Source organism: Polyodon spathula, chromosome 2 (assembly GCF_017654505.1).
Source record: "Polyodon spathula isolate WHYD16114869_AA chromosome 2, ASM1765450v1, whole genome shotgun sequence".
NCBI lineage: Eukaryota > Metazoa > Chordata > Actinopteri > Acipenseriformes > Polyodontidae > Polyodon > Polyodon spathula.
In genome coordinates, this window is record NC_054535.1 from 80,941,344 (window position 1) to 80,953,869 (window position 12,526).

General features: G+C 35.4%; 1 long non-coding RNA gene across 1 annotated transcript; it reads right to left on the reverse strand.

Annotated features, from left to right (window-relative positions):
- Positions 1 to 665: 665 nt before the first annotated feature.
- On the reverse strand, positions 666 to 5,988 carry LOC121328388. Its single transcript, XR_005951680.1, has 3 exons — positions 5,786 to 5,988; positions 4,877 to 5,010; positions 666 to 2,174 (listed from the first exon to the last, which is right to left on the reverse strand). It is a non-coding gene; the product is annotated as an uncharacterized LOC121328388 (long non-coding RNA).
- Positions 5,989 to 12,526: the final 6,538 nt, after the last annotated feature.

The window sequence follows — 12,526 nt, forward strand, 5'->3', positions numbered from 1 at the left end:
ACATATCGTGCAACAAGATTTACATGTAAAGTACATTTAAACTATGCATAATAATTGTAATTGTATATAATTACACATGTATTTACTATTTAACCACTATGTAAATGTAAAGTGTTACCGATTTTTTCAGTCAGTGGAGTTGGTCAGACAAAGAAATTGAGACAAGGACAGCCTTAAAGCTGGCCTGTTGGTGCATTCTTCCTGCCAGTCCTGGCTGCAATCTGTGGTGTTTATTGTCTGCTAGATAACTTCATTTGCAGGATGCTGCAGGACATTGAGAGTCATAAATCCTGATAAACAAAAAATGGTTTGTCACAAACATGTCAATGAAACTAAGAAACAGTTTCAAATGCTTCAGTCAATAAAGTTACTGAATGCAAATTAAACAAATACAAACCTTCTAAATACATCAAATATTCCAATTAAATTACACCTGAGTTAATTTAAGAAATATGCTAAAATGTACTAAAGGTCATTCAAAAATACACTTTAGCTACACATCAGTTTCAGAATCTTGTCTCATGAAAACAGAACTAGCTGTTTCACCAGCAGATTTTTATATTTCTAATAACACATTTTAATAAAATACTTCAGAGAACCTTTAGTAGTATTTATGGTATACCAAATAGTATTTATTATTTCATACATTTAAACTCATTCCAGCATAGTATTTGTTTTATGGAAAATTCCTTAACAGTAAGAAATATTAAAAAAATTACAGGTATGTACTACTTAACTGCAGCAGTAGCAAAGATGGACAAATTGTAGTAATACTTCTTGTGGATACTGATTAATATTTGTAGCCGATTAAAAGAGCAAACATTTGTATCATATGTTTGAGTAATTATGATAGTGCGCTTCTTAAAATAGTTAATCTCACGTTAGCAGCTCCCATAATACAACAGATAGCTAACCGTGCTTACACCTTACAGAAGAAAAAACTATTGCAATAAAGAATATATTTATATTTGTAATTATAGATGAGACCTAACCAGCTCACTGTCAAGGATGAAATGCACATCCTCACACAAGGTACTTGGATGCTCATGTCTATCAAATACAGTATTTTGAATCTTTGTGACAACCTCACTGCTACTGTCACTCCAAACCTATTAATGTTTGTCAGTCTAGTCAACAAAATAAATACACGACCCAGTCCATTAAAAGAACCAAAGTAACAGCAGTGATAAATACAGTTAGTCTGCTAAAAATGAATGTACTGCTGGAAACACAGTATGGTACATTCCTAATTTCATTCTTAACATATTCACTAGCGAACCCAGTCCTCCTCCTACACCTCAAGCCAGTTGAGTTCAGCTTCATACTTTAACAAACCAAAGTCGCAAAACCTTACAGAACCAGCCCTTGACAATCTGAAAGTGAACTTTTGACAGAATTTCAGTTCATAACCTACTATAGCGTCTAACAACTCTTAACAGCCTTTATTTTCCACTTTCCTGTATTAAGCTGTGTTGAGAAATATTATTTAAGTTATATAGCCTAGTGAGGGGCATATATTATAACAACTAGTTTAATAGTAAAATAATTTTAATCAGATGTATTTAGTGTGATTATAGCATCATTTTTGACAGCACTATGAATTAGTTCAAACATTTTTAGATACATTACAGTATACACTAATAAAAGCTACATGGGCTGCATCGTTTGTACAACCAGCAGTGCCTGTAATGGAATCATGAGGGGTAATCAGATTGCATGAATACATTACAGACACACTCCGCACAAGAGCTCCCTGGCCAACACTTTGCTGGCATTGCTTTGGCAATTTAAAAATCAAAAAGGTAACTCAATACATTCTTTACAGTTTGCGTATATGTTACAAGTTAGTTGATGGTAACGTGGACTGAACTATACAAAACTTCTGAATGTACACATTGATAATCTATCCTCTAAGAAAAGAATTGTGTATTTATAAAATGAAGAAAGTGATATGTTTGACCTAGGGTAACACAGAGCATCATGGAATAGGATAGTAATTCAGATTGGAATTCAAAACATCGAACTACCAATTACTTTAGGCAACTGATTCTGCTTTACAGAGCGTTGGCTCAGTTGCCAGCAGAGATGCTTGCATCTGTTTGTGACGATCCCGATTAAATTTCTGAAGATGCTTTGTTCTGCTTTTCAGTTGTTCCACCCACTCGTTCCGTAGCCTGTAACAAGAAAATACATTTACCAAAAGGTAACAATGAGTAAAATCATTCTTATGCTTTGTCTAATTTAGTTTCTGAATCCTGGGCTCTCAACCAATTTATTTCCCAGATATGAAAAACAACATCATGTACTTGCACTAAGAACACTTGTGAACCCAATCAACTGTGTTAGCCTGCAGTGATTACACTATATATATATATATATATATATATATATATATATATATATATATATATATATATATATATATATATATATATATATATATATATCATTAGTTACTGAACAAGCCCATGTTGCTTACTGTTTCGTACTGCTTCAAAGCATTCCAGTTGACATTTATTAGCCCCAAGCCATGTGATGAAGGCTTGTGAAAAGTTGGTATTATTTACAAAAGTATCTGATAACCCTCTGACCTTTTTTGTAAAAAGGTGTTCAGCATTACTGCACACAGGAGACACATTCATCTTAATATGCAGTGATAGCACAAGTTTAAATACATTTAAAAAAAAAAAAACACACTAATTGGTTAGGCCCAGAATCAGTTGTCCTGGTAGGTAGACTTTCTAAACACACACAAAATAAGAGCAGCTGTTAATTGATGTAGATATCCCTAAAGGACACATCTCAGCCTCAGATGTTCCTTCCAAATTACTGGGATTTCTATACTGGAAGTTTTAACCTGCCAGTAATGATGTTCTGAATGTGACAAGTCTGTTGCCATTCAGTTCTAGAATCATTCCTGGCTAGGAGGAGAATGTTGCTTGTCATCAGTAAGGCAACAAAAAAGATCTCGAGCCTATTCTGGCACAGACTCACAAAGGTTTCACCTACTCTTCCACTGGCCATGAGCAGAGATATCGATATTATCTAGGGGTAACGTTCTACACATGCTGTTTTTAGTAGTAGTGTCATGTCCAATGTGAAGCACATTCTCCCCCCCCCCCCAATTGTTTTCCACATGTATTGTTACAGTATACTTCCATTTCATTTAGCCCTTGTGTCAGCAACAAAAGTTGTGTTAGAATACGTATTGCATTTAAATACAAATAATACAGCATTAATGATCCTGTTAATGCTGGGGCTATGTTCTCAGATTTCCAGCACATTCATATTCTGATTTGAAAACCAGACTGGGATGCAAAAGTTTGGCAAAATGTTCAGAGTCATAACACACCAAGGGGTTACACATGCACAGATCTCCAAAATTGTGTGCACTATTTAACATCATATTAAATAAATTAATTTGGTGGAAAATGCTACACTGCAATTTCTAAGACAACTATAGTGTAAGCAATTATTAAAAGAAATTGATTTAAAAAATATAACTTCAATGGACTTTATTATGATACTATTCAAGTGGCTTTTAAAAGCTTTTTTTTTTTTTACATGCCAAGGGAAGGGTGTTAGTTTGAACTTAAATATATATTTATTTTAAAACCAAAGCAGACTACAATAAAAAAAAAGTGTGGTCTGTTATTTGGTTTGAATAAATTTCTGCATGACAAATTCAGTGCAAAGAATGCACCTATATCATGCATAATAAGAAACATACTATGAATGCAATGCACATTTCTTAAAAAGGGGTGTTTACTAAAATTGTAAACAGATTTTGGAATTATATTAGTCGTTGCCAGGTTTGCTGAAGATATAACTGTAGCCAGCTCTCCAGATCAGGTTTTGGGTCACTGAGTAATTTACTCTCCAATTTAGACACTATGTATGTAAAATGTATTTTGAGTGAGTAAAATGCAACGTTACCTTGAGGCCATGAGTACTTTAAATAAATTCTGTCTGTACATATGTATTTCTTTATTTTCCACCTGAAAAAATCCAACAATGTCTTTGTCGCAGTCATTTAGTCCTGCCTTAATAAACATGAATAATATTGTAGTTTGGGAAGTTGCTACTCTCAATGTAGTTGGTTACTGCCTGACACTCCTCCCACGACTAGGCTGTCGCAGTTTCTTTGTTTTCTGTAACTGTTCCTTTCTCAGACTCTTGTGTTCTCCCTTTCCAAGTCAACTGACTCACTCCCTACAAATTTTAAATCCAATAAATGTGATTCTGCACTAATGCAAATAAAGAAACAATAAGATTGTATTCCTTATTGATCGCTTTGCTATAGCAATATAAAGCAGAGATTATTTTTGGCTCTGAAAATGTATGCATTTTTTTTATGGTACAATGTTTAGCTGAGTCAAAATGTCACTGGCCTACTCCCCCCTGGCGTACCACACTTTAAACGCGCATTTCCAAACACCATGGTGATGGCATGATAACATTCCATTCTGGATGCCAAAGGTGACATCATTGTAATTCTAGACATTGTCACATGATTTAAATGGAATGAGGAAACCTATTAAGTCACTGTCATGGAATATATCGGCCCCACTTCCAAATATTTGTAACCTCCTACTTTATTTTACAAAGTAACTTTTCTTTGCATATAAGTCAATATCTAGGCACTTTCATTTAAGCTACTCTAATCAGTAACAAATCTGTTAGTTTAAAGAGGTAAGAGAAAATGTAACTGAATTAATTCTCTGAGCTGTCATTCAAAGTAAGGTGGTCCTGGGATTAAATACAAGCAGTCAGTAAGTATCAAATTAACCACACGCCACTACATCCCAAATAAATAAAAAAAGCAATTTGGAGCATATCGTTGTAATATGAGGCATCTGAATGCATGAGGACTTACTTTAAGGCACTCTTTTTCATTCTTACATCTTCACTCTCAGTCAGTTGGTACTGACTGTCAATTTGTTCACAGAAGTTTATTAAATCTTTATCATGAACCAACACCTCACGACGATATATATTTGTATTCATTTTCTAAAAAGAAAAAAAGGTTTTTGTTTTATAATTGATTATGAGCTCAATTGTCCAAAAATGGAACACATTCTCTTAATTTGTGTTCAACAGGAATATGCAAAATATTTGTCATTCTTATAATAACCTAACATGTGTTTTCCATGTATTTGGCACTTTAGAAAATCTGCCAATTTCCCTATTTAACTTCTAGGATTTTCTAAAAAGTTACTGAAGTCAATATTTATTATAATTTCACCTTGAAGCACATTTTCCATTGCAATAGATTTCCAATTAAGAAACACTATATTTGCTGAATATTTAACTGTTTTTTTCATTTAATTATTCTGTTCAATGCTGTATTACAAGGCTAATATTGAAAACATTATCTACGTACAACAAAAAGTAAATTGAGCATGGCAAAACCAATAAAAAGACACAAATGGTATTAAAATTGTTCAGACCTTGAAAAAAGTAGCATTTTCCATATTAGAAGGTGCAATAAAGGTTCAGTTTCTGCTTGGAAAGCACATAAGTTTATTGTGTAAAAAGTAATCCAATAGACATAAAACTCATTCATAAACAGTAACTGCTAATCTGCTCTTTTAATATCTCTGGAGTTGATCGTTGCTAATGAGTGATCATTGTTCCTTTGGGCTGCTTAATGAGACTAATGGATGCTATAAACAAACATAAAACTCTATTCATACAGAGATAGAGATGATATATATATATATATATATATATATATATATATATATATATATATATATATATATATATATATAAAAGCACTTACTGCAAAAACAAGACCAATCTTCTTTCTGTGAAAACAGGATTTTCTCTAACAGTTGTGATGCGTTTTGGTTTATAGTCCTTCGTTGTAGAGCAGTTATTCACAATGAGCGCTGATTGGTGCTGTTTATTTGTGATCTGGTGACAGAGGGTCTCCATCTCATCCAGCCTTTGTTAAAGAATTTGGAAGCAGGAGAGAACCAATATCATTCCATTCATTTCGCAGTGTACTATGTATGGTGCCTTTAAAGGCAGTAGGCTCAGGAAGCCACACAAGTATTTGTCGGCAGGTGGCACAAGGGCTTTTATTTGTAACCAATAAGAACTTGGCACAGCTCTTCCTGCATGGCTTCCATTAGCACAGAGAAACCATTTTAATTGTTATTTGCACAGGTCTTCCTGAAACTCAAGGTTGGTTCCAGAGAAGGAATTAAAAGCAAGGCTTAGCCAAGCCTCAGTTAATAGTTCTGGATCAGGTTACTTTACAAAACAACTGATGCATGTATCAGTTTTTTTTTTTCTGAGATACTAAATCTAAGGATAACCTTGGACCTGCAGATGAAATGTTACAGGGATTATTGCTATAGTAAGGTGCTTATGGCTTTTGTTATGAACTTGCATGTGTTGTAGTAACTGTGGAATGTATACTTCTCTATACTTGCTATGTTCCCATGCTCCCAGATGCCTGCTATAAAACACACTGATGATTCATTACAATTAAATGCATTCCCTAGATAGTCATAGCACTAAATGTATTGCTAAATTTGGCTTCAAATATTTCAGTGCATGGTAGACTTGCCAAATAGACAATGGACTTCACGTTGAGATTCAAGTAAGGATTACACATGTTTCAGTTTTTTTTTAATGTATTAGTTTATTTTGCATATTATTGTTTATTAACTGCTTTGATTGTTATCAGTATTCTGGCAAACCCTGGCACTTTGATTTTCCACTGTGGCAAAAATGCAGGTAAACTACCCAGAGTACATGTATGACACACAGGGAATTTGCCCTGGGTCAGTTTAGCTTATCTTTTTTTTTCAAAATCTCATTCCTTACTTTCTGAAATGTGTGGATATCCAAGTGTCACAAAGACGGCCAAGTAGGCGGCGTCAGAACCAGGAAGGAATGACATATACAAAGACGATGATGTGAAATGAAATGATGAAGACGCCTGTTGGCGCCGGTTTATTACAAAATAAAAGGTTTAAACAAACACGAAAACACAGGACACCGCACTCTACGCCAAAATAAATAGACAAACAAAAACAGACTAAACTTAACAAAACGGAGCACGGACAGACACACTGACAAACACGGTGAGTTTTAAATAAACAAGGATCGTGCTGGTCCCACCAGCACGCAATAGCAATTGATATATTTAAGTTACTCCTTTTCTCGCTCCCGTTCTCCACTCCCGAACACCCAACCCCCAGTATGTGACAACGTGCATCTATATATACTGTTGTGCTGGGATTCAATTACCAATTAATTATTCACTTGAATCCCAGCACGTGAATTAAAAAGTGCAATTCCCCGTGCTCACATATTACTACATTTTACTTGCACGTGAAGTGATGTGCAATCCTCGTGCCTAAATACACATATACATTTTTAAACACTCGTGTTACACAGACCCGTTTATATCCCGTGTACCAGTGTCTATACACCAACATTTAAAACACACCACACGCAACACATAACAGATAATATACACAGGGGCGGGCACTTTGTCACACCAAGGCAATATGATGTGTATCTTTTCAGGATGTATGTCTTTTCACTACTGGCCATTTTAAGATATCTAGGTGGGCATATAGATTTTTACATCAAACTGCAGTGGAATGTCAGCGACCGAGCTGGAAAAAAAGAATAATAGAAACTGCAGTATTCCCTCCAATCCAAAAGTAATTTTCACAGAAACATTTTTGGAACCTGCTACTTTGTGCAGAGTAATTCAAAATAACGCATGCGCCTTTGGGCAAGATAGCGCGGTTGGAGCCAGTTTGAAAAGGTTTTGCGTGAAAGATATAGATCCTCCACAAATGAGTGACACTCCGTAAACCTACAGGGTGTATTTTATGGCAATTTTCCTGGGGGTGCAAAAACACTTTATTGGGTGTATACCCTCCTGTGGCAATATTCCCCCGCCCCTGTGTGTATTTCTGTGTTGTATGTTGCCTGTAGTGTGTTAATGTTGGTGTATAGTCATTGGTACACGGGATGTAATATGGGTTATGTGCACAAGTGTTTAAATTGTATATTTGTATTTAGGCACGAGGATTGCACAGCACTTCACGTGCAGGTGAAATGTAATAATATGTGAGCATGGCGAATTGCACTTTTATTAATTCACGTGCAGTTGTACCAAGACTCCAATTGAATGATTGATTAGCAATTGAGTCTCGGTACAGCTGCATAAAAGCAGCATGTTTTCACTCACTCAGGGTTGTGTGTTCGATGAGTGCAGAACGGGTGTGGAGGGGAGTAAACAAAGTAAAATAAAAATGCTGTGTCCTGTGTTTTGTTTGTCTTGCAACCTTTTATTTTCTGTTTGTTCAGTTATTAAATGCTGAGCGCAAACAAGCACTCAGCTTCACCAAACTCCATGTCTCTCTGTCTATTCTGTGTTGTTTCCTGGTTCTGGTCTGACGTCACCCACTACAACCGTCTTTGTGACACCTCCACACCCCAGTCTCCTTCAAACAACCTGAAAACCACAAGTTGTATAGAAAATAATCCATACTTCATAAGGTCCATTTCAAGTCCCCAAACACAACAGATGGTGTGCTGGCAATGGTGCAAAATCATGATCATTTTTATTAAACATATTCGACATTTGAACACACTGTTCAAAGGTTATTGCTATATGTTTTCAAAAAGAGATTTTACTGGTGTAGATTGACATATAGTAGTGGTATGAAGGTTTCAAAGGGGGACCCGCTTGTAAATATACTTCCAATTAAAACGGTCTTTCAGGAATATAAACACTTTGGAGAAGTTATTATAAATGGACTGTCCCTCACATGACCGATTCATGTGTTTGACAAATATATCCTCTCATACGCACATCTCCGTCACCCCTCTGAAAGTCACTTTCAGCCCTTATAGGGAAGACAAGATTTGCAGAATTTTTGATTCAACATGCAAGGTTGTATAAATTACTTTTGCTTCATGAAAAAGTGACTTCACAAGCAATTCCAGAGAACATAGTTTACAGCTGATATCCACCCTCTGCTTCACTGATGGAATAGAGGTAGTAATTGTTAAGGTATGGTCACATCAAACATCTTTGTAATTGATGTGCTGTGCTATAGTAGTTAAAGGCAGTACTGGATGAACAAAAGTTGGAATGAACGACAAGCTATTTTTTTTTTCTTTCTGAAATTGCATTGTAGGCTCAATTCCAGGATCTTAGAATCCAACAATTAAACTGGGCTCTTCTTCAAAAATTCGTAACACTTTTGCTCTGATCACTCTTCAAATTCTTCTGGCTCTTAGAATGAAGTGATGACCAGTTGATAGCATCTGTTGCCATGCATCCACAAAATAGGATCAAAAAGGCTGCACTCTTTAAATTGAGCATCGGAAGGGCTGGATTCTCAAACTGTTCGTAAATTATGCTTCTTCCTGAAGTATCATATGAAAGGTGTTTCAGATTTAATTTACAAGGAATCCTCCAACTTCATTTTTAAGTTCAGTCCAACAAACAACACACAACAGACAGACCTTTTAATGCTTTTAAAGTACCATATACTGTGTGTATAGTTTCTGGGGAGTACACATGCGATGGAATAAACAACATGTTTGGTATTATGTACAGCAATGCGTGTGTCTCAGTGAGAAATGTAACATAAAACTGGCCATACATACATAAGTCTTTGCTAAGCCCTTTATTCCTATTCTGGGTATCTCTGTCTTCTTACTTCCAGCACTTCTTTCTTCCTTTATCTGTTTTCTTTTTGCATTGACCTGTAAAGCCAACATTTGTACATGTCATTTACAAACTAAGGTGTTAAAATAAAAGAATAAATAGTAATACTTTCCCTTCCCCTACAAACATTTCAATAAGGTTGGCCTCAGTTTGGGTAAGATTTATACCTTATTCAGACTAGCTAAATAATAATGAGCAAACATCACGCATTGAAACCATGTGATTGCAGTTCACTTCATTCACAATCAAATGCTATTTTCACAAAACAATCATATATATATATATATATATATAAATGAGCTTCCACTATTCACATGGTTCGTTGCCCCTTTCAAACAGACCCAGGAAATAGAACTTGATTTTTTCCAGCGCTGAGCACTAACTACACTTTTGTTGCAGGTCCCTGACTAGCTCACAGGCGGATACGACGTTTACCTGCAACGTAAACACAAACTTACGTTTCTTTTTTATTACTGCTCGGGATCAGAGCACTATTTCTGCTCCCTTGTACTCGGCAGCCTCGAGTAGACTGGCTGCTGTCTATTTCTACCCTGCACCCAGTCCAATTCACAATAATCCCCAGGTGCGAGTAATAATTTAGCAAATTAAATAAACACAACGTGCATTTGCACATGTTTTAGGCAGGAAGGAAATTATCCCCTTCCTTGCCTTGTTACAATAATTCCATCTAGGGTTTCTGTGACGTCATAAATTACGAGACCTGAAGATTGAGTAATTTATAAACTATCACAGACACCTAAGATGGAATTGTTTTCCTGTAACTCGCTGAAGAGGCCCATCTATTATTTTTTTTATAATACATGGATACCCTTATGATACTAATATTAAAGAAGACGAGGTTCAGCAATACAGTTGGGTTTTTACGTAGTGTTTCAGTGCTGTATAGACATTCTGTGTTGTTATCCATTAGTGCTTCAGCTTTATTTAAATGATTGCCTTTACCTTCTTTTAATTGCCTGTTCCTCTCCAGTTTCTGTGAGATACGAATGTAGCAGTTTTACATCACTTTTTCTAAGGTATTCACATTTTGTTGATCATTAATGAACATTTCTGTTCACAGGGTGTTTTGCCGAGTGATTGAAAATGAGACATTTTGTGTTTGAAAAATGTGATGGTCTCGGAGTCAAATGGGTCAAAGTTCAAATATATTTTCCTCTAGAGGAATTATCAATTTTTGATGTCAGTACTGCCTTTTTTTTTTTTTTTTTTTAGAATGGTTCAGGATGCAAATATAGCCTTCATCCATGTTGAAATATGCTGTATGATTGCAAATAGCTTCCAGTATCAGAAAAGTAGATCACCATGATACCTCTTACTATCCCCATTTTTGGATTCTCAATAATAGGTGCTTAAGAAAAAAAAATCTTGCAAATTGCGCATTGGATAAATAAGGTTCAGCGTGTTTAATCATAACCATGGTATGTAGAAAGTGAACTGGCAATTGTCCTGCTATTTCTATCTGCCAGAAGAGGCTATATAATCAGCAGCAAACAACTGATTTAAAAACGTTGTCACTATTTCTGGCTTTTGAAATGTTAATGCTTGTGTAAAATGGATAGTATTTGAGTAATCTACTCCCTGCTTGTCGTAAATGTTCTCAGTTGGGGGGAAAGGTGACATTCGGATGGGTTGCAGTTGGAATGTTTCTTTTGGCTTTAGACAGTATTATGATCTGGAAACAGAGCTGACGTTATGAATTATTTGTCGACAGAGAGGATATCTGTAGATTATAGTTTACTAATGTGGGGTAATCCTCTATTATCTTGACAGAGGCATTCAATCTTTGAATACATAATACATGTTTTTTAGTCTTTTTGTTTTTTAATTGCAAAATTTCCAAGTCCAAATAATTTTGTACTTCATTATTATTTTATTTAAACCTAGGGGTTTTCAGTTCATCAGTTACTTCTAAAGCAGTTGTTTCCTTTGAATGGTTTTCATCCTTTGAGATCCAAATACTTCTGAAGGACTGTTTTCTGTAAAACAATAAACTGTATCTAATGTGCACAGTTATTCTCGTGCAAAATGTGGTGCTTGAAGTTTTGCAGATTAATGAAAAGTTATTGCTGTTGCTCGGTTCTGAAAAAGCAACCATACTAAAATGGTTCGAGGTTATGTCCTTTTTTTATTTTAGCCATTAGGTTAGGGAATGCTCTGTGTTCAGCAGTAGTGCCTTGGCAGAATTTGATTGATTTAAAGGCCTTCAATAGGGAATCATGTTGTACTGTACATGTCTCAGATTCCTTCAAAACTGAGTTATGGCTTTGTCTCTTAGCCTTGCTGTATCCATGGCTGTACAGTCTCAGTAGAATTGTAAGTCTGTTGCATATCTGTACTGTTCAAGCAGCACACACAAGTACTGTAAATGCTGTAATATGTAACTAATTGTATGCACTGATTTAACTTGATTTAACAATATTAAAATATGAACATGTAGTATGTTATTACATAAATACTTATTTTTACTGGTGCTACTACATGCAGCATTAGGAGGTTATATATATATATATGCTCTATTTAAATTTATTTAGTAAATCCTATGGAGGCACAACTTCTCAAAATATTTGAAAAGTATAATAAAATGTTAAAATAAGGCATCTATTTCAATACACTGTCTCATTAAGCCACACTGGGGAACTGATCCTTTTAAAGAGGAAATGTACCCCACAACTGTTTCTTGGACCAATGTGTAGTCGATCAGGACTCTACGCCTGCTCAGATAATGAGACTGTAAAAGAAGAGAATTCAAGAGGATAGCCAGAGTGGAGTCCTCCAAAGCAGGGGTGTTGG